The sequence below is a fragment of the Sorex fumeus genome, unplaced genomic scaffold (genome assembly GCF_029834395.1).
Source record: "Sorex fumeus unplaced genomic scaffold, SorFum_2.1 ptg000006l, whole genome shotgun sequence".
Lineage (NCBI taxonomy): Eukaryota > Metazoa > Chordata > Mammalia > Eulipotyphla > Soricidae > Sorex > Sorex fumeus.
In genome coordinates, this window is record NW_026606063.1 from 68,702,232 (window position 1) to 68,708,050 (window position 5,819).

Below are 5,819 nucleotides of genomic sequence, written 5' to 3' on the forward strand. Positions count from 1 at the left end.
TACAAATGGCAGGGGGCTGGAGTGATAGCACTGTGGTAGGGCGTTTGCCTTGCACGAGGCCTACACGGCTGACCGGAGTTCGATTCCTCTGCCCCTCTCGGAGAGCCCGGCAAGCTACCGACATATCTTGTCCACACGGCAAAACCTGGCAAGCTACCCGTGAAGTATTTGATATGCCAAACACAGTAACAATAAGTCTCACAATGGAGACGTTACTGGGCCCACTCGAGCAAATCAATGAACAACAGGAGGTCAGTAACAGTTACAAAGGGCAGTAAAATATAATGCAATTTCAAAGAGAAGACTTCCCTTGCCTCATTTTTATACACAGATGAGAAATCAAAGGAATTTGTACAATTCCTGAGGAAGCCTAGAATGGTGTGTTCTGACAAAGTTTGTTTCTGGGAAAGAGAATGTAAGAGGCTGTGTCCTAACACAGGGGGCCAGGAACCCGCCCTTCTGTGCTCACATTGAGGTCCTCCTGGGGCCGAGGAGGAACATGTTCTTTGTGGGCAAAGTTCTGCACCCCTGACTTCCTGCAGCTGGGCTGATCCCCTCATACACCCTCCCCCCTCTGCCTGCCCAGCCTGCCCAGCCCCCTCTCATTTGCAAGTCCTCAGAGTCATGCCTGGACACTCAATAATAGTCTGTGTCACCCTGCAGGGTCAGTCTCTGTCACACCCAGAGTGGACATGTGGGCCCCTGTGCAGCTCCTCAGCTTCTTGCTGCTCTGGCTCCCGGGTAAGGTGGGAAATGAGGGTTTACTGGACCTAGTGCTACCCGTGCTTCAGGGAAAATAACTTAAAGTACAATGAATGGTGGTGATGATGTTTGTTTATATTTTAATCCCCAGGTTCCAGGTGTGATATTCAGATGACCCAGCCTCCATCTGTGTCTGCATCTCTGGGAGACAAAGTCACCATCACCTGCAAGGCTAGTCAGAACACTGACAGTTACTTAGCCTGGTATCCGCAGAAACCAGGGAAAGCTCCCAGGCTCCTGATCTATGGTGCAAACCATAGGACCAGATGTCCCTTCTCGGTTCAGTGGAAGTAGATCTGGTACAGATTTCACTCTCACCATCAGCAACCTTAAGCCTGAGGATGCTGCCACTTATTACTGTTAACAGCATAATAATCTCCCTCCCACAGTGATACATGCCAGAACATAAACCCCCAGAGATCAGCTCTGTGAGGCTGGACTGCCCCAGCTGTTCCTCCACGTGCCTCCACTACTGAAGTTATATCAGATGCAGCCAGGCTGAACCATGAGAGAAAGTTCTGGTAAAAGTAGAAGTTTTTTTTTTTTTATGTAGGAGTACTGCTATTTATTCAGCCACTGATTAGGTGATTGAATTGGGCATGAACTCCACCTTACTTTTTTCATAATTTTATTACTTTATTTTTCTTCTTATATTTATTTATTGAATCACTGTGGGAAAAGTTACTAAGCTTTCAGGTTTAAGTCTAGGTCATACAATGATCAAAAACCTCTCCCTTCACCAGTACTCATTTTTCAACACCAAGAACCCCAATATACCTCCCTCCCAACCCTCCCAATGCCTGTGAGGCAGATAATTTCCACTTAACTCTTCTCTACATTGATTACATTCATTATTTTGACAAAAAAAATTGCACCATTAGAATTCCTTCCCCCCCCCACCCCCAAACAATCAGAATTGCTGGAAAGGCATTGTGAAATACTTTGTTTTCTATAGCTGGTTATGAGAATCATATAATCTTGCGTGGCCGCAATAGCAGCCTTGCGATTTTGGATTTCGCAGAGAGCCAGATAATTACGAGATTGGGTTCTGTGTGTCTGGTGTTATGGCTGTGCCAGATAGCCATTCATGGGAGGCAACTCATGACCTTGGTAGGGCGTGAAGGACGAGCCGTAAACGCTCCCCTTCCCATGAGACTGTAGTTGCCCCATCACCGCTGGCTCATAGCTGGCTTTTCAGTAAGCTCTGAGGCAGCAGCCATCTTGCTGCCGGGCAGGAAAAAGGAGGAAGGGAGCAACACCCTTTCCCTCCCGTGGAGGCATGGAGCCATAATTTAATGCATGGTCCATTCACTTTTCTGCCCCAAACTGCTGGGCTCTGGACTAAGACCTTTTGTCTCTGGAGCCATGGCCGTGCCAGAGAGCCGCTCGTGGAGGGCAACTCGTGACCTCGATGGGATGAGAAGGATGAGCCGATACCACCCCCTTCCCATGAGACTGCAGTTGCCCCGTCACTGCGAGCTCAGACCTGGCTTTCCAATAAGCTCAGAGGCAGCGGCCACCTTATATGCAGTCCAGATGCATTTCTGACAAAAGCCGCTAGGTTTCGAGATTTGTTTCTGAGTCTCTGAGATCATGGCCATTAATTAGCTTGATCAGGAGCCAGAGAGGCCGTTTGTAGGGAGCAACTCGGGGTCTCGCTGGAATGGGGAAGAAAGGGCTGGTTCCACCTCTATCTGGTGAGACCCTGCATGTCTTGTCACTGCAAGCGCAAAACTGACTGTCCACTAGCCTCTGGAGGATGGTGGTCACTGGGCTGCCAAGGGGAAAGGCCACGGCACGAAACCTGTTCCCATCTGGAGTGGCCCAGAGCCAGTAACCTACTGTAGGAACAGGACGCATTTCTGCCAAAAGCCTTTGGGTTCTGAGATTCGTTTCTGAGTTTCTTAATTGCCATTAACCAGTTCGATCAGCAACCAGAGAGGCCATGCCTCCAATTATATAGCTGAGCCAGAGGTGGTTTGTGGGTGTGTCTCCCACATACCTAACTTTTAGCCATTTACTTTCTTGGTAAACTTTGCCCCAAGTTGTTAGGGTCTGGCCAAAGGCACAGCAGCAATTTTGGGGTATCTGAAAGCCTTACAGTGCCATCAGGCTGCTGATACACTCACCTCACAGGTACAAATTGACCTGCTGGCGGCATCATACCCCCGGAAGGGTTATTTTTTTTTGGGGGGGGGGATAAAATACACTTTTATTTTCAGTCAAAATGAATCTCTGGATTAAATACCAAAAATGCAAAGTTGACTAAAAAATGCAAGATTGTACACAATATTAACAATATCGTGGGATATGACATTAATTTGGTAGCCTGCCAATAAGGTTAATGAATGTAACCTGCCCACACGACAGCGTCTGGCAAACTCCCCGTGGAGTACCTAATATGTCAAATACCAGTAAATACCAGTAACAATGATGGGTCTCATTCTCCTGACCCTGAAAGAGCCTTGAATGTGGCACTTTTTAGAATTTCAGGGCTAGGACGAAGGAGACATTACTGGTGCCTGCTTGAGGAAATCGATTAACAGCAGGATGATTGTGATCGCGATCGTGATGACATTAATATACAAAAAGAAATTATATTTTTATACCAGCAATGTAATATGGAAATTCAAATTGTAAGTGCCATTTAAATAGCATGATGATATAAAATTCTCACGAATAAATCTGAAAAGGATACAATGAAAACTAAAAAACATTTCAAAGTGTAATAAAAGATCTAAATAAATAGTACCTTATTCATGGGTGAGAAGACCAAATATTGTGAAAATAAAAATACTACCACAATCTATCATTAGAGTCAATGTAATCATCATTAAAATAACAATAGACAGGTACAATCTAATTCTAAAATCATGTGCAATGCAAATAACCTAGAATAGATAAAGAAAGTTTTGGGGAAATGTTGCATTACTTAAAACACTAATTTAAGACTTATAAAGAAATAATAACTAAGACAGTGTAATATTGACATAAATCGTGATTAACAAGGCAGAATACAGTGTTCAAAAAGTGGTCTATATGTGTTTGAATAGGCGATATTTCAATGTAAATTCAAAGATAATTCAGTGGAGAAAGCAATGCTTTTGACAAAGATTTCTTTTTTTTTTTTTTTAGTATGTGGCATCAAACTTTTTTTTTTTAATTTTATTAGTGAAACACCATGAGGTACAGTTGTAGACTTACAAATTTTTGTGCTTGGGTTTCAATTATACAATGATCAAATACCCATCCCTCCACCTGTGCCCATTTTCAACAACCATGGGTCCCAGTATCCCTCCCACCCCCAATTCCCCAAACCCCACCCTGCCTCTGTGGTAGGGAATTCTCTTTTGTTATCTCTCTCCTTTTGGGTGTTGTGGTTTGCAAAAGAGGCATTGAGTGGCAGTCATGTTTGGTCTATAGTCAACTTTCAGCATGCTTCTCCCATCCTGGGAGGATCCTCCCAATGCCCTTTATTTGGTGTGCTCAGAAGGGTTATTTTTGTCTCCATTATTTTCCCTCTCATCCCAACAGCACTGGCATGACAATACATCTGATGATTTTATTTATTGAAATTATTTTCCTCAAGACAGTTGGTGACAGTGACATCAAGAGTTCATGCAGGTCCAATCCCTTTAGATTGTCCAGAAACCACTGTGGGGTTTTCGTTTGTTTGTTTGATTTGTTTTTTATTGAGTCACTGTGAGAATAGTCGCAAAGACTTTCAGTTCAAGCCTTGGTCGGTCATACAATGATCAAATACCCGTCCCTTCAACAGTGCACGTTTTCCACCACCAAGAACCCCAGTATACTTCCCCCCCCTCCACCTGTGTGGCAGATTTCCACTTTACTCTCTCTCTCTCTCTCTCTCTCTCTCTCTCTCTCTATCTATCTATCTATCTGTTGATCACATTCAGTATTATGACAAAAGACCCAACATCATTATTTGGAATTTTCCTGAACATTCAGACCTGCCAGAAAGATATCATTAGATAATTTGTTTTTTATTGCTGATTATGAAGAGCATATGATGTCGTGTGGCCACTATAGCGGCCACACGAATTTGGATTTCAGATATTTTAGTAATAAACCTAGAGGGATTACTGCCAAAAGCCCCTGGGCTCCAAGATTGTATATCTGCCTCTGGGTTCATGGTCAGTCAGAAGCCGGAGGAGGCGTTTGAGGGTGGCGACCCAGTGCATTGTCATGGCGAAGAGCAAGGTTGATTCCACTCCCCATCCCATGAAGCCCTACGTACCTCATCAATGCAGTCTCATACCTGGCTTTTCATTAGACTCTAAAAGATGCAGGCCACCATGCCACCACCACAAAGGGGGACAGGTGGAGGGACAGACACCCTTCCCCTCCCAGGGAGTCATAGCTCCATAGTTAAATACACAGTCCAGATGCATTTCGGTTGGGCATTATATTTTGCTCAGATTTTCCCATCGCCATTCAAGCCTGTTTTTCAGGGAAAAATGCCAGATCATTTACTTTCCATTGATCACTTTGCATATCAGGAAATGTTGTGTGGGCGGCTGCGCAGTTTGAAAAATAGTCCTGGTACCCGCATGCCAGAGCCATGCTTGTAGAAGCTCATGGTCTCTGGAATTCCATTGGGAGAAGGCAGGGAGACAGCACCTACCCCATATGGGACCTCCCAGTGATATCGGCTCAGTATGGGGCCCAGAGATTTCCGGGAGTTGGGAGCCCACCAGCCGGTTTTCTTTGCTGATGTGTGCTGTAAGATGGCACTGGGGGCGGGTTGTGGACATGACTTCTGGAATCAGAGATTGCCTGGGAACCGAGGCAGTCTCCACGTGGTTCAGAAAATATTCCTGGTACCCGCATACCAGAGCCATGCTTGTAGAAGCTCATGGTCACCGGGATTCCAACAGGATAAGGCGGAGAGAGAGCACCTATCCCATCTGGGACCTCCTGGTGATATCGGCACAGCATGGGGTCTGATTTTATTTTAAAAGATAATTTTTCCAAAGGAACGTGAATGCAGTGTCACTCAAAGCTAATAGTTTTTTTTGATACAACAAACACTCATA

At 44.9% G+C, this 5,819-nt stretch overlaps 1 pseudogene; it reads left to right on the forward strand.

Moving 5' to 3' along the window:
• The first annotated feature begins 692 nt into the window (after window positions 1–692).
• Window positions 693–1,126, forward strand: LOC130033714 (immunoglobulin kappa variable 1D-12-like; annotated as a pseudogene).
• The last annotated feature ends 4,693 nt before the right edge of the window (window positions 1,127–5,819 follow it).